Source organism: Hemitrygon akajei, chromosome 9 (assembly GCF_048418815.1).
Source record: "Hemitrygon akajei chromosome 9, sHemAka1.3, whole genome shotgun sequence".
NCBI lineage: Eukaryota > Metazoa > Chordata > Chondrichthyes > Myliobatiformes > Dasyatidae > Hemitrygon > Hemitrygon akajei.
The window spans coordinates 64,062,789-64,088,982 of record NC_133132.1 but is presented as its reverse complement, the minus strand read 5'-3'; the positions used below and the strand labels follow the sequence as shown (position 1 = coordinate 64,088,982).

Genomic DNA, 26,194 nt, shown 5'->3' with positions numbered 1-26,194 from the left:
TCAAGAGAATGGAATCATGTGCTGAAAGGTTTCAGTAGCTACATAGTTGAGAGATGCTGTAATAAGCTTTAGACCTAGTTATTGAACGTGAAGATTTTCATTTCTGTTTATCCACTGATTATGGAATAATCATCCTTCATTCAAAGGTTAACATGTGTTTTTGTAAATACTGTGGATTCCGGTTAATTGGATGATCAGTTAATAGGAACAGTTATTAACTTGGGTCAACTTTTCAAGAACAAAAACTGATTGAGAAAATAGCCAGGATTCCCTTTCTTTATTTTGGATACTATGCTATTTAATTGGGACAGGAGATTGAACAGTTCCTAACTAGTGTCAATCATATGCATTTCTGTGGCTGTTAGACACTACACAATGCCTAAAGTGAACAGTTTTTAAATAATATCAGTTGCATGTGCTTATGGTATTCCATTTGTACCAGTAGATGCTGATTCAAAATAGAGTGATTTTTGATCATTTTGTTTATTATTTTGACTTTTAAAAAATTTCAGACCCTTGCCAAAATGACACAAGAAGATTTGACACCAGCAGAAAAAATTACCCTAATTACACTGATTTTATTCATTTACAGTCAATCAAAAGAACATGGCAGCTTATTCTAGATTAATTCCTCTGTCAATAACTATTAGGAACTATTACACATATAGTATTATAGTAGTATTGGTAGTTTTCTAATTTGTTCTGTATTTCATTTACCAAGTGTAAATGCATAATTTGTTACTTGGTTAAACAGTAATCTGTCTTTTTTTAACTATTTCCATGAAACTTTGTCTAATTGGGATGGCTGCTTAATTGGGTCAAAACGTACTGGTCCTGATGTGTCCCAATTAACTGAAATCCGCTGTATTTCCTTTTTAGACTTTGTAAATGTATTGAATGGAACTGGAAATTAATTTGAAAGTTCGTCCAACCTCTGATGACACATGCCCTCTGATTCAGGCAACATCCTGGTAAACCTTTTTTGCACTCTCTTCAAAACCTCGACATTCTTCTTATAATGGGGTGACCAGAGCTAAATGCAATACTCCAGATGCAGCAGAAATAGAGTTTTATAAAGCAGTAACATAACTTCCTGACTTTTGATCTTGTGTAAGAAGTATCTAGATAGACACATAACTGAGTTGCTAACCTGTAGAGTAGAGGATTACAATCCAAGTGCAGGTAAATGGAATCAACAAAAAATAAAATAGGTGGAGACCTGAGAAACTATAGATGCTGGAATGTGGAGCAACAAATAAGCTGCTGAATTGACCCTCTTTGAGTTCCTTCAGCAGATGATGTGTTCCTGAAAGTAGATAGGTATTTGATGTATAGGCAGTTAGTGCAGAGCACCTGTGTGGCCTTTCCTCACAATAATAAGTACACCGCTTTGGATACTGTTGTGGAGGATGACCTTCCAGGGGAATGCCGCAGAGACCATGTTACTGGGAATGGGCGTAGGTCCATGGTGCAGAAAGGAACGAGAGAGAAGAGGGGAGTGGGAGTGATAGGGGACTCAATAGTCATGCGTCGTTGCGGGCAGTGGAGTGAGCTGGGAGTAGAGTGGAGGCCTAAGGGCTTTGGCTGAACCGGGCGAGGCGAGGAAGACCGGAGCTGCAGAGCTCTCACAGCTAGTTGCTTGGTCAGTATTGGTAAGTAGTCCTGCTTCCTTTAACACTTATAACTTTAAAAGTATTGTTAAATAGTGTGATAGTTAGCTGTATTGGGGCAAAGGGTTCTTGCATAACTAATACTAGTACATTAAATTAACTATATAGCATGGAGCAGGTGATGTGTTACTGCTGCGAGATGTGGGAACCGGTAGACCCCATTGAGGGACACGGCGACTACATTTGCAGCAAGTGTTTGTTGCTCGAGGAACTCCAGCTTCATATTGATGAGCTGCAGTCCGAGCTTCAGACACTGCGACACATCAGGGAGGGGGAGAGTTACCTGGACTCTGTGTACCAGGAGATAGCCACACCTAATAGATTAACTAATGTAGATTGCAGTCAAGCACAGGATGGTGTGGCTATGAGTGAGGCAAGAAGGGGAATCCAGGAGGTAGGGCTGGAGGAGATGCAGGCCTTGCTCTTGTCCAACAGATTCGAGGCTTTAACTCCCTGTGAGGGCAGGAGCGGGGACTGTGGGGAGGATGAGCAACCTGCCCATAGCACTGTGGAGTAGGGGGCCATTCCAGAGGGGGGAGTCAATAGATATGTTGTAGTAATAGGGGACAGTATCGTCTGGGGGATAGATAGGGTTCTCTGCAACCGAGAGCGAGAGTCCCGAAGGCTATGTTGCCTGCCTGGTGCCAGGGTTAAGGACATCTCTTCTGGGCTGGAGAGAAACTTGCAGTGGGAGGGGGAGGATCCAGTTGTCTTAGTACACGTCGGTACTAATGACATAGATAGGACAAGGAAGAAGGTTCTGTTACAGGAATATGAGCAGCTAGGGGTCAAAGTAAAAAACAGAACCTCAAGGGTAATAATCTCTGGATTATTACCTGAGCCACGAGCAAATTTGGTTAGGTTAAATAAAATTAGGGAGTTAAATGCGTGGCTCAAAGACTGGTGTGGGAGAAGTGGGTTTTGCTTCTTGGGACACTGGCACCAGTACTGGGACAGGAGAGAACTGTTCCGGAGGGACAGGCTTCACCTGAACCGGGCTGGGGTTAGTGCCCTGGCGAATCATATAACTAGGGCTACAGAGAGGTCTTTAAACTAACTAGTGGGGGGGAGGATTCCAGAGAGCAAATAATTAAAAAGACAATGGAGAAGGTAATGGATGTAGGTAAAAGTGGAGGAATAAAAAGACAGAGTGTGTCAGGAGGGGAAAGAATGTACGGAGATAAGCGTAAAGTTGTACAAAAGGAAAAGGTAGGAAATAAGTGTCAAACATATTTGAAAGTCCTTTATTTGAATGCACGTAGTATTAGGAATAAAATTGATGAGTTGACGGTACAAGTAATTACGTATGGTTATGATATTGTGGCAATTACGGAAACATGGCTGCAGGGTGACCAGGTCTGGGAATTAAACATACAAGGGTATTCGACAATTAGGAGAGACAGGCAAGAAGGAAAAGGAGGTGGGGTGGCTATGTTAATAAAGCAAGAAATCACTGCAATAAAGTGAAATGATATTGGCTCAAAGGATCAGGATAACGAAACAATTTGGGTAGAAATAAGAAATAGTAAAGGGAAAAAGGCAGTGGTAGGAGTAGTCTATAGGCCTCCAAACAGCTGTAACTCAGTTGGTCGGAGCATAAATCAGGAAATAGTTGGGGCTTGTAATAAGGGAACAGCTATAATTATGGGGGATTTTAACTTTCATATTGACTGGACTAATCAAGTCGGTCACGGCAGCCTTGAAGAAGAGTTTATTGAGTGTATTCGGGATGGGTTTCTTGAACAATACGTTACTGAGCTGACAAGGGGGCAAGCAGTATTAGATCTGGTCCTGTGTAATGAGACAGGACTAATAAAAAATATCCTAGTAAAGGATCCCCTTGGAATGAGTGACCAGTACATGGTCGAATTCCATATTCAATTAGAGGATGAGAGGGTTGGATCTCAAACAAGCGTACTGAGCTTAAATAAAGGAGACTATGATGGTATGAGAGCGGAATTGCTTAAGATGGATTGGGAAAATAGATTAAGGGGTAGATCGGTACTTGATCAGTGGTGTATATTTAAGGAGTTATTTTACAACTATCAAGAAAAATATATTCCACTGCAGAAAAAAGGGTGTAAAAGAAAAAATAGTTATCCGTGGCTAAGTAAAGAAATAAAGCAAAGTATATGACTAAAAAGAAAGTTATATAAGGTAGCTAAATCTAGTGGGAAGATTGAAGATCGAGAAGCTTTTAAAGATCAGGAGCAAATAACAAAAAGATTGATTAAGAAGGGGGAGATAGATTATGAAAGTAAATTGGCGAAAAACATAAAAGCAGATAGTAAGAGTTTTTATAGTTACATAAAAAGAAAAAGGATGGCTAAAGTAAATGTTGGTCCCCTAGAAGATGAGACCGGGAAATTAATGGTAGGGGACATGGAGATGGTGGAAACGCTGAACAAATATTTTGTATCAGTTTTTACAGTAGAGGACACTCAAAATATCCGAACACTGGATAAACAGGGGGCTGTAGGGGGAGAGAAGCTAACTACGATTCAAATCACCAAGAAAATGGTACTTGATAAATTAATGGGACTGAAGGTGGATAAATCTCCTGGACTGGATGGCTTGCATCCTAGGGTCTTAAGGGAAGTGGCGGTCGGGATTGTGGATGCATTAGTGATAATTTTTCAAAACTCGCTGGACTCGGCAATGGTCCCGGCAGATTGGAAAAATGCTGATGTAACTATTTAAAAAGGGCAATAGACAGAAGGCTGGGAATTATAGGCCAGTTAGCCTAACATCTGTGGTTGGCAAAATGTTGGAATCGATAATTAAGGAAACAGTAACAGGGCATTTGGATAAACATAGCTTAATAAGACAAAGTCAGCATGGCTTTACAAAAGGGAAGTCATGTTTGACAAATTTGTTGGAGTTCTTTGAGGACATAACATATAGGGTAGATAAAGGGGAACCAGTGGATGTGGTGTATTTGGACTTCCAAAAGGCATTTGACAAGGTGCCACACCAAAGATTATTACTTAAAGTAAAAAATCATGGGATTGGGGATAATATTCTGGCATGGGTGGAGGATTGGCTTTCTAACAGAAAACAGAGAGTTGGGCTTGATCGGGTGGATGTGGGGAGAATGTTCCCAATGATGGGTGAAACTAGGACTAGGGGGCATAATCTTAAAATAAGGGGATGCCATTCCAGGACTGAAATGCGGAGAAATTTCTTCACTCAGAGGGTAGTGGGGCTGTGGAATTTACTGCCCCAGAGAGCTGTGGAAGCTACTACACTCAATAAATTCAAAACGGAGATAGACATTTTCCTGGATAAAAATGGCATTAGGGGATACGGTGAGCGAGCAGGTAAGTGGACATGAGGCTAGGTTTAGATCAGCCATGTGATCTCCTGGACCAGTTTTCGATAGCCTGGATGGGTCGGAGAGGAATTTTCCAGATTTTTTCTCCTCAATTGGCAACTCGGTTTTTTTCCCCTGGGTGATCACATGGGTTTGGGCGGGATGAATAATAAAATAAAATGGGCGGCATGGTGCCCTGTTAGTTGGCACTGTTGCCTTGTGGGATTCGGTGAAAACTAGAGTTAAGATTGGATCAGCCATGATCTTGTTGAATGGCGGAGCAGGCTTGAGGGGCCGATTGGCCTACTCCTGCTCCTATCTCTTATGATCGGACAGGAGATTCTGTGGATGTGGACAGGACACCCAAATGGTATGTTTTCTCCCTGGTGTCAGGGTTATGGATGTCTCAGATCATGTCCACAGCATTTTGGAGAAGAAGGGAGAGCATCCAGATGTCTTGGTACATATTGGTACCAATCACCTAGGAAGGAAAGCAAAGAGGTCCTGAAAAGAGAACTTAGAAAACCAGGTAGAAAACTGAGAAGCAGGACATTCAGAGTCATAGTTTCTGGATTGCCTCCTGTACCAAGTGCCATTGAGGGTAGAAACAGGATGATTTGGCAGATTAATGCATGGCTGAGATGCTGGTGCAGTGGGCAGGGCTTCAAGTTCTTGGATCATTGGGATCTTTTCTTGGGGGGGCGGGGGGGTTATGACCTGTTCAAAAGTGGTGCTTTGCACCTGACCCCGTGGGGGACCAATATTCTCGCGGGAAAGTTTGTTAGAACTGTTGGGGAGGGTTTAAACTAATTTGGCAGGGGGTTGGGAACTGGAGTGAAGGGACTCAGGATAGGCCAGATGGTTAAAAATCAAAGATGGCATGCAGTCAGACTGTCAGGAAGGGCAGGCAAATAGGACAAAATTGCAGCCACCGGCTGGATGTTAGGGATGCAGAATCACAAAGGGTAGCAAATACAGTACTCAAAGTGTTAAATCTCAATGCATGGAGTATAAGAAATAAGGTAGATGATCTTGTTGCACTATTACAGATTGACAGGGATGATGATGTGACCATCACTGAATCGTGGCTGAAGGACAGTTGTAGATGAGAGCTGAATGTAAAAGGTTACACTTTGTATCAGACGGATAGGAAGGTAGGCGGGGGTGGCATGGCTCTGCTGGTAAAGAATGGGATCAAATCAGTAGAAAGATGTGACACAGGATCAGAAGATGTTGAAACCTTGTGGGTTGAGTTAAGAACTGTGAGTGTAAAAGGACCCTGATGTCAGTTATATACAAGCCTCCCAACAGTTGCTGGGATGTGGACCACAGATTACAACAAGAAGCAGAAAAGGTGTGTCAAAAGGGCAATGTTATGATGGTCACTGGAGATTTCAATCTGCATCTTAATTGGGAAAATAAGGTTAGTAATGAATCTCAAGAGAGTGAGTTTGTTCAATGCCTATGCAATGGCTTTTTAGAGCATTTTGTCATTGAGTCTTCTAGGGGATCAGCGAAACTATATTGGGTGTTAGGTAATGAACCAGAAGTGGTTAGGGAACTTAAGGTAAAAGAACCCTTAGGAGGCAGTGATTACAAATCATTGAGTTCGACTTGAAATTTGATAGGGAGAAAGTAAAGTGTGATGTAGCAGTATTTCGGTGGAGTAAAGGAAATTACAGTGGGATGAGAAAGGAGTAAATTAGACGGAGATGCTGGCAGGGGTGACAGTACAGCAGCAAAGGCGTGAGTTTCTGAGAAAAATGAGGAGGGTGCAGGATACAGGTATTCCAAAAACCAAGAAATACTCAGATGGCAAAATAGTACAACTGCGGCTGACAAGGGAAGTCAAAGCTAATGCAAAAACAAAAGAGAGGGTATACAAGAAAACAAAAACTAGTGGGAAGACAGAGGATTGGGAACCTTTTAAAAGCCTACAGAGAGCAACTAAAAGAATCATTAGGAGGGAAAAGATGAAATATGAAACCAAGCAAGCAAACAATATCAAAGTGGATAGTAAAAGCTTTTTCAAGTATGTTTAAAAAATAATAAGAGAGATGAGGACCATTTGAAAATGTGATCAGAGAAGTAATAATGGGACACAAGGGATGGCAGATGTACTAAATAAGTATTTTGCATCAGTCTTCACTGTAGAAGACACTAGCAATGTACCAGATGTTGAAGGGTGTAAGGGAAGAGAAGTGAGTGCAGTTACTTTTACAAGGGAGAGGGGTGCACAAGAAGCTGAAAGGCCTAAGGGTACGTAAGTCACCCGGACCAGGTGAACTGCACCCTAGAGTTCTGAAAGAGGCAGCGGTAGAGATTGTGGAGGCATTAGTAATGATCTTTCAAAAATTATTGGACTCTGGCATGGTACTAGAGGACTGGAAAATTGCAAATGTCACTTCATTCTTTAAAAAAGGAGGAAGGCAGCAGAACAGAAATTATAGACCAGTTAGCCTGACCTCAGTGGTTGGGAAGATGTTGGAGTCAATTAGTAAAGATGAGGTTATGGAGTACTTGGTGGCACAGGACAAGATAGGACAGAGTCAGCATGGTTTCCTAGAGGCAAAATCTTGCCTGATGAACCTGCTGAAATTCTTTAAGGAGATTACAAGTAGGATAGATAAAGGGGGATGCAGTAGATGTTGTATATTTGGACTTTCAGAAGGCCTTTAACAAGGTGACATACATAAGGCTGCTTACCAAGGTAAGAGCCCATGGTGTTACAGGGAAGTTATTGGTATGGTTAGAGCACTGGCTGATTGGTAGGAGGCAGCAAATGGGAATAAAAGGATTCTTTTGTGGTTGGCTGCCAATGACTAATGGTGTTCCTCAGGGGTCAGTGTTGGGACTGCTTCTTTTTATGCTGTACGTCAATAATTTAGATGATGGGATAGATGGCTTTGTTGCCAGGTTTACAAACAATATGAAGATTTCTGGAAGAGCAGGTAGTGTTGAGGAAACAGGAAGGCTGCAGAAGAACTTGGATTTGGAGAATGGTCAAGGAAGTGGCAAATGAAATGCAGTGTTGGAAAATGCATGGCCATGCATTTTGGTAGTAGAGATAAATGATGCATGACACAACCAGTCAAGAGTAGAAGTTTGTCATTTGTGTTTGGTGACAAGCTGAACCTCCTTAACCTCCTGAGAAAGTAAATATGTTGCCAATTTTTAAACAATCTAAACTGAGCATCTGTTTGTCATGCTGTAATTATATTCATCTTTGGGATCTGCCTGTTGCCGACAAGGTCACTATTTATTACTCCTCCCTTAATGCCCTCAGTTAGGTGGTAGGTAGTGAGCCAGCCTCTTCAACTGCTACAGTTCTGGTGATAGTGATTCTACAGTGTTATTGCAAAGATGTTCCTGGATTTAGGGCAGCAATAAGCAGTTCTGGTGATAGTGATTCTACAGTGTTATTGCAAAGATGTTCCTGGATTTAGGGCAGCAATAATGAAGGACACACAATATATTTCTAAATTTAGATGGTGTGACTTGGAGGGGAACCTGCAGGTGATGATGATCTTATGGATCTACTATTCTTGTCCTCGGTGATAGAGTTGTGGGTTTGATGGTGTGTCAATTGCTGCGGTGTATTTTGTACATGGTACATACTACTTGTTTGTTGAATTATTTTCATTTTTGATGCTGTGAGTTAGAGGCCTTGGTCTTCCACCTGAGATTCTAAATCTGGATCAAGTTTGATTTTGTCTTTATTTTAAACTGTAAGAGAATATTTTCATTTCGGTCTCTAGTGGTTAATACGATTTCTGTTTGCAATTTTTCCTAAGTTTGTAATTCCCATACAGTTTGATTCGTGAATTAATTCCTTTACGCAATAACAACCAGAAAAACGTAAGAAAGTGGTGAGGGCAGCCCACAAGTGTTGCCACACATTCTGGCACCAACAGAGTATGCCCACAACATTTAGCGGAAACATTATTATCAGAGTTATCTATAGTGACTTCACTGATTGCAAGTCAGAATTATCTGTGGCCACCTCACTGTGCAAGGATATTTAAAAAGGCAAATGATATGGCTATGTCTGGTGGTATCTCAGAAGGAAGTTGTCAGAATAGATCTATGCTTGAATGTAAATACTTGTCCAGCCACTTGATGTCACAGCCAAGAAAGCTCACCATCGCCTCTAATTCCTCAGGAGACTAAAGAAATTCTCTGCATCCGTATTGCCAGGGATTGCATGGGTTAAACTAATAGGGTTTACTGGAGCAATACACACAAAATGCTGGTGGAACACAACAGGCCAGGCAGCATCTATAAGGAGAAGCACTGTCAACGTTTCGGGCCGAGACCCTTAGCATTTTTTGTGTATTGTTTGAATTTCCAGCATCTGCAGATTTCCTCGTGTTAGGGTTTACTGGAAACTCAGTGTCACTTCAGCCTGTCACTGAGATTAGTGGTGACTTGCTTCCTGTTGACTCTTACTGATTTTTATCGACGCACCACAGAAAGCATTCTGTCTGGATGCGGAGTGGCTTGGTAAGGCAACTGCTCTGCATGTCACCACAGGAAACTGCAGAGTTATGGACACAGCTCAGCACATCACTGGAACAGCCTCCCCTCTATGAACTGTGCCTGTACTTCTCACTGCCTCAGTAAAATCAAAGACCCTACCACCCCAGATATTCTCTCTTCTGCCCTTTCCCATCAGGGAAAAGATAAAAACCTGAAAGCATGTACCACCAGGCTCAAGAATAGCGTCTATCCCAGTGTATCCAAACCCGTGAATGGACCTCTTGTACAATAAGATAGACTCTTGCCCTCACAGTCTACTTCATTATCACCTGGCAGTTTATTGTTTATCTGTTCTGCATTTTTTGGTAGCTTTTGCACTGTATTTTGCATTGTTATTGTTTTACCTTATTCTAGCTCAAAGCACTGTGTAATGATTTGATCTGTATGAACAGTATGCAGGGCAAGCTTTTCACTGTATCTTGGATTATGTGACAGTAATAAAGCAAAACGTCAATCCGTCTTTTGTTTTGTTTCTGGAACTGTTGCGTGTTCCAGCAATTCAAATTTCCAATTATCGGTTATGCTCTGTTTTTATCTGTGCCCGGATGGTAACACACTTGCTGTGAAGATTTAGGTTCAATTGGATTTCCAGCATCTGCAGATTTTCTCTTGTTTGAGTTCAATTTTCCAATTCTAGATGAGAAGCAAGCTGTTGGAGGGGCTCAGCAGGTCAATCAATATCTGTGGAAATGGGAAAAGGAATTGGTGACTTTTTGATGCAGGTCCTGATGCAGAGTCTATAACTGATATGTTGACATTCCCTACTCCCTACTCCCTAACTACCACCAATGATGCCTGATCCCCTGAGTCCCTCTAGCAATTTGGTTTTGCTCTGGATTCCACATCTTCAGTCTCTTGTGTCTCCCACTCTTGACATAAGCACAAATATTTAGGCTATTAGTCCAGGGCAGTACCAAAGGGGCATTGCACTGCCACAAGTGCTGGTATAGTGAACCAAGGTTCCACCTGGGCTCAGGTAGGTGTAAGAGATTGGATGACATGACTTCAATGATGTTTTTGTGGTTATTCAATAGTCAAGTAAAATTTTAAAGACAAATTAACTGTTCAGTAAATAAAGGGGTGTGCAATCTAGCTACCATACTTTTTATTTTACAATAGAGCTTAAATAGCACATTATTCTAGAAAGCTACTAAAGATGATGTAGAAAGACTTTTCTTATTTTACAATTAATCTCTACTTAAGACTTTTCAAATGATTATATGCGTAGGTCAGATATTCAACATCTGCTTCCCTGATGGACGTTACCGATGCCTCACAAAGAGTCATAAAGTAATATACTATAGAAGCAAACTCTTCAGTCCAACTAGTCCATACCAACTATGGTGCCTGCCAAGGTAGCCCCATTTGCCTGCATTTGGCCATATCCTCATCAACCTTTGTTATCCATATACTTATCCAAATGTTATTGTACCTGCCCAACCACTTTCTCTAGCAGCCTATTCTATATATCTAACAGCTTCTGCATGAAGTTGCCCTTCAAGTTCCTTTTAAATCTTTCACTTCTCACCTTAAACCTATACCCTCTAGTCTTTAGTTCCCTTTCCCTGGGGAGAACAGAATGTGTGCATTCACCTGATTTTACACACCTCTTTAAAGTCACATTTCCATTTCCTGCATTCCTAGCCCGCCCAAACTTTCCCTAGTGGGAAAATTAGTATAAGAATTATCAAATCTGTGGTTTTCAAATAAGATGGCAACTGATTTGAATTCTGTTCAATACAATGTTAGCTGCACTCAACCACTAATGCTGCTTCAGAACTGATAAACTGGAGGAAAGATCAATTGGCTTTTCTGCTACAGATTTTTTAAAAAGCAAGAGTCTGATGATGGAGACACAGGGAAGGAGGACTGGAACTCTGGAGCAAAACAAAATGGTAGAGGAAATCAGCAGGTCAGACAGTATCTATGGAGGGAAGTCGACAGTCAATGCTAGAAACGCTCAGCAGGTTAGACAGTATCTGTGGAGAGAGCAATAGAACCAATGTTCTCATCAGAAAAGCTCTAAAGCAGGTGTTGCTTTCACTGCTGCCTGAACTGCTGAATATTTTCCCTGCCAGTCATCGACTAGACAAACCACAGATGCTCTTGAGTTCAGTATCAGAAATAGAAAAGGACGAAGTTGCAGTCCTCCTTTACCATGTGAAGAAAATGTGTCAGACTTGATCAAGTTAAGACTAAAGAAGTGACAAAGTAGAAGGAGGAATAGAAATGTAGATAGATCTCACTGAGATGTAAGAGCAAGTAGACTATAATAGTAGGGAACTTTAATTTTCCCTACATTAGTATGAAAAACAGGCAGAATTTTTAAGGTATGTTCAGAAGAGCTTTTTAAACCAATACCTATATAATCCTACTTGAGAAGGGGCAGTAGTGGACCTATTTTTAGGGATTAGATCTGGGCACCCAATGACGAGAAGCAAGAGAGTGTTTTGGAAATGATGATCATAGCCATATGTTTTGAGGAAATCACAGAAAAAAATAAAGATAGTCTAATAATTAAGGTCCTGCAGTGGAGGGTAGGCTGATTTTTATAACATGGGACTGGACCTGGCAAAATTACACTAGGAACACTACTTGTGGGTGGGAATTGTTAAAAGTGTAATAGTGCGAGTTCATGGCCAACATCTTTCCATGAAGGTGAAAAGTATTGAGAGCAATCCAAGGATCCATGGATCCCAAAGGATATAGAGGCTCAATAAAGCAGAAAAGGGAAGCTTTTGGGTGGTATAGAAAACTGAAAACAGCTGAGGCTCTTCAGGAGTGTAGAAGGTATAGGGGGATATTTAAAATAAAGAAAGTAGGAGGACAAAGAGGAGGCGTGAAATATCACTGGCAGACCAGATTAAAGAAGCCCCAAAGTATTTTGTATAAAGGGAAAGAAAATGTCCAAGAAAAACAAGTGCCATTGGAGATCAAAATGTCAATCTCTGTAAAGCCAGAGAATGTAAGTGAGGCCTTCAATAAATACTTCTTATCTACTGCTCATCTGTAGTCACTAAGGTGAAGGGCATTATTGTTGGAGAATTAAGGAAGAAGGTTAATAAATTTCTAGAACATTTTATCTCTGAAAATGGGAGAGTATTAAGTATCTTAGCAAGCTTATTTTAGCTCCCTTTCTTCCATGGTCCACTGTCCTCTCCTATAAGATTCCTTCTTTATCCCTTTACCTCTCTCATCTATCCATTCCCAGCTTCTTCATTCTGTCTTCTTCACCCACCCACTTTCCCCTTCACCTGCTATCACCTATTACCTGCTAGCTTGTATTTCCTAAGCTCCTGTGACCACCTTGTTCTGGCTTCCTTTCCAGTCCTAATGAAGGATCTCGGCCCAAAATGTTGACTGTTTATATTCCCCTCCATAGATGCTGCCTGACTGAGTTCCTGCTGAGTTCTTCCAATGCTTTGTGTGTGTTGCTCAAGTTTTCCAGCATCTACAGAACCTCTGGTGTTTACACTAGCAACTTTATTTTTTAGGAAGTGAAGAAGATTAGGTTTGTCACTGAGCACTCTATCAAACTTCTACAGATACAGATGAAAGTATCCTGTCTTATTGTATCTTGTGACAACTTGAATGCACTGAAATGTAAGAAGCAGCAGAGAGAGTGGACTTGGCCCAATAGATCACAGAAGCATCCTTCTCCATGATTGATAGCATCTACAGGAGGTGCTGCCTCAAAAAGATATCATCTGTCATAAAAGATCCCCACTATTCAGGCCATGAACTTTGCACAGCTGCCATCAAGACAGGAAGTATAGCAGTCTGATAGCCAGAATATTAGGTTCAAGAATAGCTACTTCCCATCAACTATTCAGTTCTTGAACCAATATGCAAAGCCCTAATCACTACAGTTTTGCAAACCTACAGTATGACCACTTTGACCAGTTTGCACTAAAATTGACTTTTATTGTTCTAATTGTGTTTTTTGTTTAAAAACTGGTATGATTTATATTTTACTTGTGAATGATGCCATGTGTGTTTGATGCTGCTGCAAGTAAATTTTTCATTGCACCTATGCATGTGGTAATAAATTTGACTTAAATCTTTCAGTGTGTTAATGCAGATTAATATGAAAGAAATAATGTTTTACTGCAAGAATTTGGAAACACCAGTGTTAGATTACAATTGCCATTATCTTCTGATGTGCCAAGATCACTTTGAGCATTGGGAACTTGATTTCTTTGCCTGTACATACTTAATATTGAGCAATATCATCACTTGGAATTGTTTCATCATTCAGGATGCTGCTCTCCACCCTGTACAATTTTTCTTTCCTTTCCTGATGCCAGTCACCCATTACCTCAACCTGTGTCTGCTTTGAACCAGTGCAATGAGTGCTGATCTCCTATTCAGAGCCAAGACAAGTCCTTGCCGCACTGAAGTACAGTAGCTTTTGGCTGGTCAAAGAAATTGGCCTCAGGTACAGAGAGTGAAAATAAAAGAAAAAGTTTTCTATCCTTATTGCTGGCTGCTCGTCTATGTCGCAAATGACACACTTGCTGGTCTGTTTAGTTACCCAGAGTTTCAAAGCCTGTTGACATTTGCTGCAATCAAAGTGGAGGCAATAGATGGAGTTTTGATGGGACAGTGTTGTAGGGGGTTCAAGAGACTGCAAATGCTGGAAGTTGCAGCCAGTGTCACTCCATATTTTCAAGAAATATGGAAGGAACGCTGGGATTATGTTCAGTAGAAGACCTCAATGCTCAGGAAAGATGTTTACTAAATAAAAACAATTGTTTCATGTAGTGCTGTATCAATTGTGTTGCACTGTAACCTACGTTATTATGTGTGTATGACAGTCCACCAGTATGATATGTGCGTATGCGTGCTTCAAATAAATAAATAATATTGTGATTATATTACACTTGTTGCATGCTATTTTCCTCCTTAAAGTGCTGGTTTAAGCCAATAGGGGAAAGAGTAGGCCAAAATGTAAAGAGTTGTTCAAAGTTCAAGTAAATTTATTATCAAAGTACATATATGTTACCATTTACAATCCTGAAATTAATTTTCTTGTAGGCATACTCAATACATCCATATTACAGTAATAACTATAACCGCAACAATGTGGGCATTCAACCAGTGTGCAAAAGACAACAAACTGTACAAATACACAAAGAATGAAATAACAAATACTGTAAACAAACAATAAGTATTGAGAACATAAAATATGAGTCTTTGAAAGTGAGTCCAAGGGTTGTGGGAACATTTCAATGAAGCGAAGTTGACTGAAGTTATCTCCTTCGGTTCAAGAGCGTGATGGTTGAGGGGTATAACTGTTCCTGAAGCTGGTGGTGTTAGTCCTGAGACTCCTGTAATTTCTCCCTGATGACAGCAGTGAGAAGAGTTCATGTCCTGGGTGGCCCCTGATGATGGATGCTGCTTTCCTGCAACAGAGTTTCGTGTTGATATGCTCAATGGTGGGGATGGCTTTACCTGTGATGAAGTGGGCCGCATCCACTACATTTTGTAGCAGTTTCAGTTCAAGAGCATTGGTGTTTTCATACCAGGCTGTGATACAGCCAGTCAATATACTCTCCACTACTTATCTATAAAAGTCTGTCAAAGTTTTAGACGACATGCCAATGCCGAATCTTCACAAACTCCTAGGGAAGTAGAGTTTGCTTTAGAGTCTTTTGACTAGAATCACAAAGTAACCACTGTGCTTTCCTCATAATTTTTGTGTACTTTTGTGCTGGGCACAGGACAGATTCTCTGAAATGATAACACTAGGGAATTTAAAGTTGCTGACACTCTCTACCTCTGATCCTGTGGCCAGGGCTGGCTCTTGGACCTCAGGTTTCCGTCTCCTGAAGTCAATAATCAGCTCCTTGATCTTACTGACATTGAAGTCATTGTTATGGCACCACTCAGCCAGATATTCCTTCACCCTCCTATACATCATCACCTTTGATTTGGCTTGTGACAGTGGTGTCGTCAGCAAACTTGAATATGGCATTGGAGCTGTACTTTGCCACACAGTCATTATTTTAAAGCGGGTGGAGCAGGGGGTTATGCACACAGCCTTGTGGTGCACCTGGAAATTGTGGACAAGATGTTGTTGCCAGTCCAAACTGACTTTGGTCTGCAAATGAGGAAATTGAGGATCCAATTGCATAAGGAGGTATTGAAGCAAAGGTCTTGGAGCTTATTGATGAGATTTGAGGTGAGCATAGTATTGAATGCTGAGCTGTAGTCAATAAAGTACATCCTGGTGTATGCATCTTTGCTGTCCAGATGTTCCAGGGTTGAGTGCAGAGCGTATGAGGTGCCATCCACTGTGGACCTGTTGCTCCGGTCGAGAAAGTGACTTCTCAGACAGGAGTGGATGTGTTTCATCCCCAGTCTCTCAAAACACTTCATCACTGTGTTGAGGCAAGTTACCACATTACTCTTAGGAACAGGTCTTTAATTCTTGACCAGGTACCTCATCTGGACCAGATGCTTTTCGTGGGTTCAACCTCCTGAAGGCTACTCATACGTCGGCCTCAGAGACTGAAATCACAGGATTATCGGGGATTGTGGGAGTTGGTGATGGTTCCGCCATGTTTTGATGGTCAAAGTGAACAGAGAAGCCATTGAGTTCATCTGGAAGCGAAGCTCTGTTGTCACCTATGTTGCTTGGTTTAATTTTATAAGAGGTAATAATATTCAAGTTGATACTGTCTGAATAATAGAGTTTTATAGGAACTAGGCTTGCATTTTCACCCAGTGGGCATGCTGTATGTAAAACCTGGGCAGTGAATACTAGAAAGTGATTTTAAGGCAGCAATCATTGCTTGTTATTTTTATTCCCTTGTATCTCAACCAGGATATACTGAGGTTATTTTTATGAGGTTACCTACCTAGACTAAGATCACCCAGCTCACTAAATGGTCAAGCTTAGAATATATGGTTGAGTCTTTTGAAAAGGAGAGAATTTACAGACGGGGTTAAGGGACAACTTCCCCATCTCAGATACCAAACTATCTTAGACCCAAATAATGTGTTTTTAGTGCGGTCATTGTCGTAAGTCTCATAAGTTAGAGTGGGATATATTGGTAAATGGCTTCTAGCCAAAAATGATTCTCCACACTGACATATTTTGTTAGAAACCATTTACATTTAATAGTCTTACTGTAAATAAGATCTCCCTCAAATTTACTTTAACCTGAAAACTTGTTGTTGGTCTTTAAGCCGTTCACATGCAGACAGTCAGCCCTTTGACTCTTGCGTAAAGAAAAGTAGGAGTGGTTGCTGAATCATTACCATTTTTGGAAATTTTTGAATAATTAATTTTGTACATAACTGCGCTATTTGTGGTTTTAAATGAGGAAAGATGCATATATGATGTTTTACTTCTTGAACTTGATTTGAGTCCAGTCAACTTTGGGATAAATAATTCCTCCATTACCCAGAATAACGAAGAAGAGACTTGCATTTCAGTTGCAACTTCCCTGTTTCAGATATCAAAATATTTTAGGGGAATTTTTTTTGTAGTATGGTCGTTGTTCTAAGCCTCATAATTGGAGTAAGAGATAACGGCAAATTGTTTATTCTTATACAGTGAACAATTTTGTTTTGCATACCATCTATACAGATCATTTCATTACATCAGCATATCGAGGTAATACATGGGAAAAGCAATAACAGAATACAGAATAAAGCGTTACAGTTACAGAAAAGAACAGTACAGGCAGACAATAAGATGCAAAGCCAGTGAGGTAGATTGTGAGATTAAGAGTCCTGTTTGTTGTACAAGAGGTCTGTTCAATAGTTTTAACGCAGCAAGATGGAAGCTGTCCTTGAGCCTGGTGGAATGTACTTTCAGGCTTTTGCATCTTCTGCCTGATGTCAGGTAATCTTACAATGATAGAGTAAAAATCGATGTCGAGTGTGTTATGGAAGCTTATAGTTTGTTGTGGGCATAACCCTATATAGACAGCTGCCTCTAACTTGTTAATAATCAGCGTCCAGGGGGGCCATGGTGTGGAAAATAGAACAACTAGCAGACTGCTGATGTATGTTGTGAAAGGAAAACACAAACTACCTCTATATTGCAATCTACTTTTTCCTTTCAGCACTTTATACCTCTCTCCTGTCTCAGTTACCTCTTTTTCTCTCTTTTCTGCCTCATGTACCTCTTGCCCCTTTTCTGCATCCCTTTTCCCCTCTCCTCTTTCCCGCTCATGCCTGTTAACTTTGCACCATCCGCATGGCCCTTTATAAAGCCAGCTGTTCACATTCATCTCAACACTTGCAGCCGAGTTGCCGATAAACTCAGCTGTCATTTACATGAGGAGTTGCCTTGCTCTGGAAGTTACAGCCCTGTGTATAACCTGTCCAACCCCAAAGCGATCAGCACATGCTTGTCATTCAGACTTCAACTCCCTTGTGTTGCCAGGTCAGCTCTTGTTTTTTTTTGCTGTGTAATTAGAGTTCTCTTTTATGTTCCTGTGTACTGTACAGTGCTGCCTGTACCTTCAGAAGAGCTGGGAGCGAGACGGCTAATTTGCTGAATTTGCTTTGAGAAAGAAAGGAAAGTAAGTCATAGAGCTCACCATATGTGGCGCACAGAAAGTTGGAACTAACTGCTGTTAGTGTTTGCTTTTGATAAACAATGCACTGTGCACACCAGCTATCAGTAGCAGCAGCAAACCGTGTGGAGAGTAATTTCAGTGCTGTAGATCGTATTTCTTGCCCTGTAGGCTTGGCAGTAAAAAGCTGTAAAAGAGTTCAGTTTTTGAGGAGGCATTCGTTAGTAATATTCTGCAGTCATTTTTCTAGTCCTTGGATGACTCGCTGAAGTAAAGCCTGTGTCTCTGTTGTCTGGTGTTATGGTTTGCAGTTTCTGATGTATTAGATCATTGACTGTGTACAGTGAACTGAAAGATATTGTAAATGTTGTGAATTTGGATCTCTCTTTAATCCAAGGCAAATCTACTGCTGAGTTGATACCTTTTTTTTTAAGGCTGACAGAACTTGCTTTAAGTAGTACACTTCAGAAAGCCTTGTCTAATAAAGTGACTTGGCTCATTTACTTAACGGGAGAGAGGTTGTATTTCCCCGGGTTTTGCCACTTTTCTTTGTTGAATGTATGTTCCAGTGTAATGGTTTATTTCATTACCGATCTCAATAACCTAGGAACCTTTACTGCTTGAACATATCTCAGAGTGATTTATCTAGGTTAGAGTGGGTCCATTAAGTTCCGGGATTGCAACAGAGAATCTTGGAGGTCAGCTGCGGGGCCACAGCCTGTTTGAAAGAATCTAGTGTTTCATTGGTCTCTCTCTGTTTGACCTGAGCACTCTTGCCTCGATTTTGCCTTGTCCTTCCTTGCTGTTACTGCATCTGTCTTTTGCTTCACCAGCTCTTTCAACTCAATGTCTCCCTCTTTGGGTATCAATCTCTCTTGCTCGTGCTCTTCCTAAGGATATTCTTTCTCTCATCTGCTTCTCGCTCTGCATTCCTCTCCCCCCCACCCCCCCCGCTCCGATCTCAGTCCCAGTCTCTGTATCTGTGTACACTTTCTATACTGTGTGTGTGTGTGTGTGTATCTTACACTCCAAGCATTTTCTGAGAGTCTGTACTTCATGAAGCAGTGTGATGTACATTTTACACCAGCAATGGCCACAAGTCTCACAGAATACTCATCTAATTGAAATGAAAACAGGTTGAAATTAGACTCAAGTGAAAAGTTAAGGCAAGACCAGCGAGAATTTAAAAATAACTTGGATCTTGGATGACGTCCCTAGGTGAAACCCACCAGGTGGCTGTAATCAACTGCAGAATCCCTGCAGAAAGTGGTGGAAATTCCTGAGTCATATGGGTGTGAAAAGTTCTGCAGTTCTTCCCCACCCTCTTTCACCTCAACACTTGCGTTGCCCTTCTCCCAGTCTCGCTTTTCCCACCAATCTCACCTTCTCATCACCTCACTTCTCCTGGTTACTTGTCCTCCCTAACATCCCCCCACAATCCCATATCCTTGCTTGACTTCTTGCTGCACACTTCCTACCTCCCTCCCCCACGCTGTCCAGTATTTTCCTTTCAAGCTATAACACAGATTTGATTTCACCTGAACACACTCCTTACTTTGCCTCTTTCCGTTCTCTTTACATATCTTGTGCTGTGGTTTCAATTTGCTGAAAAAAATTGCTGAGTTGTTATCTAATTGAATCAAACGTTAGAAGTAAGTCCAGAGTGTTTGAAATGCAAAAGTACATAATTTCAAAGTCAAATTCTTGTCTAATGCAGAGATGCAATGGAAAAACCTGCAGTGGCATCACAGGCATATAGCATCATATAAGTGCCATTTACTAGAAAAGCATAAAATTATACACTGCTTTTACAAGAAAGAAAGACACAATTGGAACAAAAAGAAAGTCAATTGTGCCAAGTGATCAAGGTGTTGCCAAGCTGTAGTGACTCAGGCTGTGTTGGTTGGTTCGGGAACCAAATGGTTGAAGGGAAGGAGCTGTTGTTGAGCCTGGTGGCATGGGACCTCAGGCTTCTGTCCCTCCTGCCTGTTGGGAGCTAAGAAAAGCTGCTATGGCCTTTGCCCAGTAGCACACACATCTACCAAGATAAAGTGCTTCAAGAGGTTGGCTATGGTTAGAATTAACTCTTGCTGAAGCAAAGATCTGTTCTTTCTGCAGTTTGCCTTCCTCCACCACAGACAATCTCATTGCCTCTCCACTCAGCTTTGAAGCATCTCGACAGCTGTTGCAGGCTACTGTTAATCAGTTAGAGCTGTTAGTTTCCCAGTGCATCAAGAAATCCATAGCAGAATGCTGCCAACTGGCATGCTCCACACTGTAGGAGTACATGTTGAAGCATGGTGCAGTCACTGCAAGGGCTTGGTAGGGAAGGACCACAGTATAAGGTACTTCCCCTACTGGGCAGGAGACTGTCAGGTGAGGAAACCCTTTGATTATTGTAGTCGCGTACCACTAGAGGGGCCCACATGAGTGACAATGGTGCAATTAGTTTTAAAAAATGTCATTTAACCCTAATCACATTGTCTATGAATGTAGGAGTGAAAAGACTGCGCTGTTTATTCTTGTAAATATTTTTAATTATGAGTAAAGTGTATTTTATTAAAAAAATTACAATTGGACATTCAACTTCCTTCTTGGAAGACCACAGTCACTGTGGATCAGTAATAACGACTTTTCCTCATTGATGATCAGCTCAGGCACACCTCAAGACCGTGAGCTTAGTCCACTGCTCGATTCTCTCTGTACACATGACTCTGTGGCTAGACGTAGCTCAAACTCCACCTGTAAGTTCACTGTTGTTGGTGGAATCTCAGATTGTGAATAGGAGGCTTACAAGAGTGTGGTGGATTGGTTGGCTGAATGGTGTCCCAACAACAGCCTCACACTCAACATCAACAAAACCAAGGTACTGATTGTGGACTTCAGAAAGAAAAGTCTGGAGAACACACACCTGTCTTCGTGAAGGGTGAGCAGCTTCAAGTTCCAAGATGTCAACATGTCAGAAGATTTATCAAAGCCTGTCTTGTTAGTGCATGCCAGTGACTCTACTTCATTAGGAGTTTGAGGAGATCTGCTATGTCTCCAAACACTTCCAAATTTCTATAGGTGTATGGTGTCGAGCATTGCAACTGATTGCATCACGGTCTGGTGTGTAGCATCCAATGCACAGGATTAGAAGTGGCTCCAGAGGGCGTAGACTCAGCCAGCTCCTTCATTGGCACAGCCCCTCCCACTGTCATGAACATTTTCAAGAGGCATTGCTGCCATTGTGGAGGGGGTAGAGGATCCATGTGCCTATGCCCAGTTCTGGTACACTTCTCCAGTTAGTCCACTTCACCATTCTTTTCCCCACAGCCTGATTTTGCCTTTAAAATACTGAGTAAATTCTATTTTAAACATTACTGCTGAAACTAATTCCTCCTTCCTATCAAGCATAGGGTTCTAGGGCACATTAGTTTTTCAGAAAAATCCAAAATTGCTCTCCTTGTAAAACGATGGTGTCTTGTTATGAACCCTCCTGCCATGGGGATGGTTTGTTATTTTTTGATGTTGAGTACCTTTCTTTGGAAAAGAACCTTGATTTCTGCAATCTTTTCACATAATTGTTCCAAATTCCTGATGCCATTCTGGTAAACAGATGGTCGGCATTTCAAAGCTTGAAATGTCAACTGTCCATTTCCTCCATAGATGCTGCCTGAACCGCTGAATTCCTCCTGCATTTTGTGTGCTGCTCCAGATTTCTAGCATCTGCACTATCTCTTCTGGTGAAAAAAAGTCCTCTCCATTTCTCTTAAACCTTAACGTCCCTCCCAAACATTAGGAAGGAGCTTCCGATCAAGATGGCGACTGCATACAACACCTTCTGGTAGATCATGAAACCCTGTATTTCACTTTTTATGTCTTTTATGTTTATTTTTCATCTTGGATGTGATTCTGAAACTGTTGGTGCCTGTGATTTGCTGTTTGGAGATTGTTTGGGTGTTCCAGCACTCTGCAGTCTCTGAGAGGATTCCAGGAGACAGAGGCAGCAGGAGCAAATCTCATGGCAAGCAGGCTGTGAGCTGATGTTTGATTCCATTTGGTTGATTAAAGTGACAAGGGAGATTGAAACATCGAGGCAAAGCAGAAGGTGAGTGTCGGCTGCCTGCCTTTTAATCGGCCCACTACTGGAGGGGAGAGAGCTTGCTATGTCCAGAGAATATTACCCAGGTTTTCTGCACTTTGGACATGGACTTGGACTATAGAATCTTTTCAGTTTTGAAGATTTTTATATTCTGTGTTTCACCTGCTCTTTCTCGTCTTTTTGTGCATAGGGGGAGGATTTGTGGATTGATGTGCCTGTTCCGTTGTGTTTGGTTTTTTTTGGCACAGGGAGGGGGAATTTGGGGATTGATGATTGTGATGCCGTTCTTTTCTTTCTTGGTTTCATGGCTACCTGGAGCATATGAATTTCAGAGTTGTACACTTTGATAATAAATGAACCTGTGACCCTTTGAACCAAATGAATGGCTACAATGCTTCGGCTGAAGTGATTTATGGAGATCAGCATATCTTCCCTTTTTTTTGTACAGCTACTCTGCTTTTTAAGCAGCCTGTTCATCTTATAGTATAACTTTCCAGAATTCATGTGCTTACTGAATCTTTCAATTCCTACAATCCCTATGAAAATGCAACATGGTGACTTCCTCGTTCTTTCTCCCACAACAGATGACTGTATACTTTCTAAATTTTATCCATTTTACCACTGTCCTGAAATTTGTTATTGGAGGTAGCTTTAATTTTGAGATTTTGTCATCTCCAAACTTAAAAAAGTTACCAGTATTTGGACTGGTCTAGATCATTAATACATAATATAGTATTCTTACTGCACTGACAAAGGTTGTTTATTTCTTTTCTTCCTCTTGGATAGCCAAATATATCCATACTGCCAACAATTCTAAGGGAGGCAGATAGATGGAACCCACAGGATTGTAAAGAAACGATTTAGACTGGGTTCAGAATAAAGAATTGTGCAAGTGTGATTGGGTGTCTACCTCTGATCACATAGCTGCAGAGACCTCTACATATCCAGGCTCTGGTTCTGTTCTCCTTCAAATACCTATGAGGGTTTTTCTCTGCATTAAATATTTTCATGCTAATCCCTTGCAGACTAACTTTTGTAGGCATTTGCTCAACTCCCATTCCTCCGATTCCAGAGAGTGCTTTTGTTTCAGAAATTTGCGACAAAGAATCAAGGTAGGAGTGTTGCATTGACTTGTGAAAGAGCTGATCTCATAAATTGTGCCGAGCTTATCCATGTCCAGTAATATAAAGAGATGTTTATGTCCATGTTTATAGTATATTACTGTAGAACATCTTCATTTAACTTTGCTGATTGCCCTTGTATGACTGAGCTTCAAGCAGAAGCAATTCTGTAGAATAGTAGATTATGCTCAAGCATGCTTGTGCCATGAGATTTGACTGCATAAAAGTTTAATTACACCAACAGCAAGCTGATGGCAACACTTTAACAAGCACCTACCAGGGAAGACGTGAGTCAGACAGCAATTCTGGTGGATGAACTGGACCTACAGTTTTATGTCAGAAAGAAATTCTGTCATTACTTATTAGTGGGAATCATGACAACTGAACCTGACCCTAGTTTAGGCAGAAGCATCAGTTTCACATCTTCTGTTTGAGCTGCTGAATAAAGATTAAGAATAATAACTAGTGCTGCTTTCCCCCTCTTCCTCTCAAATCCACAAGCACAAGTAATAATCCAGTTTCCAGCTAAACTCAGATTAAAGATGTGAACTTGTTTTTTTTCCAACTAGGTGGAGGAGTAGACACATCAGTGATATATAAGAGGCATTTAGGCAAGCACATGAACATGAAAGAATGGAAAGATATGGCTCATGTGCAGGTAGTTGGGATTAGCTTTATTTGGCATCATGGTCAGCACAGACATCATCAACCAAAGAGCCTGGTACTAAACTGTAATGTTCCATGTTCCCTTCCCATCTGGTCTCAAGGAACAGCAGGGTCAGGGTATAGAAGTTTTATCAGATCCAAGTAGGATTAACAATACGATTAACAGACTTAGGATGGAACTGAATATTTGTAGCTCGGGTTGAGGCATTTGATGTTGCAATGTTCACTGAGCTTGCAGACATTTCATCATTGGTCAAGGTGACAACCTCAGTACACAGTTGTTGATGTTCTCTCTGGGTTCACACCCAGATAGAAACATCAACAGCTACCCACTGATGACGCCACCTCAGCTGGTGGTGAAACATCTGCAAGCCAATTGCCAAGCTTGGCAAACCAAACATTTCACAGGTCACATTCAACTAAAGCTGCTCTTAGATGGAGAGATCCCTGCTGTGAATTGATTGGAACCAGAACGTGCAATGAGGGTATAGTGAAAGAATCATTTTAAATGCTCTCACTATCCAGAGTTGCTCTGGCTTCTGTTTCCCTTTTGCATTGAGAAACAAAATTAGCATTAACATTGGAGGTAATATTGCATAAAGTGAGATGCGAATTATTTAATTAATAATTGGTTTATTATTGTCACATTTACTGAGGTACAGTGAAAAATTTTGCTTTGCATACCATCTTTACAGATCATTTCATAACATCAGTACACCTAGGTAGTACAAAGGGAGAAACAGTGACAAGATGTAGAGTATAGTATTAGATTTACAGGATCAGTGCAAACAGACAGCAAGATGCAAGGCCATTACAAGGTAGATTGTGAGGTCAAGGTTCCATCATATCATACGAGGGACAACTTAGTATTCTGATAACAGCAGGATACAAGCTGTCTTTGAACCTGGTGGTATCTGCTTTTAGGCTTTTGTATCTTCTTCCAGACTGGAGGAGGGAGAAGAGGGAGTGTCTGGAATGGGAGGGGGTTTGATTATGTTGGCTACTGTACTAAAGCAGCAAGAAGTATAGACAGAGTCCATGGATGGAGACTGGTAAGCTGTTCAGGCTAAAGTTCTCGGTGTGCTGGCTGGTGCCGGTTTTGGACTTCCTGCGACACATCACACAATGTCACCTGAAAGGCCCTGGAAAAGGTGAAAGGGAACAGAAAAGGCATAATTTATTCTTGGGTAGGAATGAGGTTGGTAATGCGTGCAGTCAGTGGGGGGCGGGGGTTAATTTGTAAATCAGATTAGATTAGACTCAACTTTATTGTCTGTGCCGAGTACAGATACAAAGCCAAATGAAATGCAGTTAGCATCTAAAGAGAAATGCAAAAAATAGTATTATTTACAAAATAACTGCGAATAAAAAGTAAGTGCTCCAGCACACAAATATGAAAGTACTGAGACAGCACAATATGGGTGCAATACTGTTTAGCGCTGTGATGTGAGGTTCAGCAGGGTCACAGCCTCAGGGAAGAAGCTCTTCCTGTGCCTGCTGGTGTGGGAGCAGAGGCTCCTGTAGCGCCTACCGGATGGGAGGAGAGTAAAAAATCTGATCTGCTTTTAATATATTTGCATTCACTCACTGCCCACGAAACAGCCTTTCTCACTTACCTTCTTAGGATTTCTGTTCCTTGCACATGAATACAGATTCATGAGAATGTTGCCAAGACTGGATGGCTTGAGTTATTAAGAGGGACTGGATGGGCAGGGACTGTTTTCCCTGGAATAAAGGTGGCTGAGAGGGTAATATCATAGAAGGTTGTAAAGTTATGAAGGGTAATGATATGATGGGCACAGTATTTTTCCCAGGGTAAGGGAGTGTAAAGCTAGAGGACATAGTTTAAGGTGAGAAGAAAAAGATTTAAAGGGGATCTGAAGGCCGAGTTTTCACACAGAGGGCAGTAGGTACATGGAAAAAACTACCAGGTAGAGGCAGGTACAATTACATCTGAAAGACATTTAAATAAGTACATGGATAAGAAAGAGTTTAGAGTGGTATTAGTCAAATGCAGGCAAATGGGATCAGCATAGTTAGGCATCTTGGTGGGATAGAAGAGCTGAGCCAAAGAGCCTGTTTCTGTGTTGTATAATTATAAGTCTACATGAAATTTTTGACAATAAACTCACTATGTACACATTTGTGCTCTGTTCCTTCCCTACAGTCTTTGTTCTCTTTTGTGTTCATTTGTTATAGCCCTGTCCGCTACTCACCCTGCAGTAATACTAAAGTTATTAACTTTCTCTAGTGTTGAATGACTGAGG

The 26,194-nt window shown here is 41.2% G+C and overlaps 1 protein-coding gene across 16 annotated transcripts in view; it reads left to right on the top strand.

Annotated features, from left to right (window-relative positions):
- disp1 (dispatched homolog 1 (Drosophila)) overlaps positions 1-26,194 on the top strand; it is a 513,892-nt gene that overhangs the window by 295,896 nt on the left and 191,802 nt on the right. For 4 of the 16 annotated variants that reach the window (XM_073056146.1, XM_073056148.1, XM_073056153.1 and 1 more), the window contains one exon: positions 880-971. The exons of 10 other annotated variants lie outside the window; for them this stretch is intronic. The gene's annotated coding sequence lies outside the window, so the exon portion shown is untranslated. Of the gene's footprint in view, positions 1-879; positions 972-17,786; positions 18,063-26,194 lie in introns of those variants that run through there. 2 more of the 16 variants (XM_073056150.1, XM_073056152.1) reach the window with 2 other exon arrangements.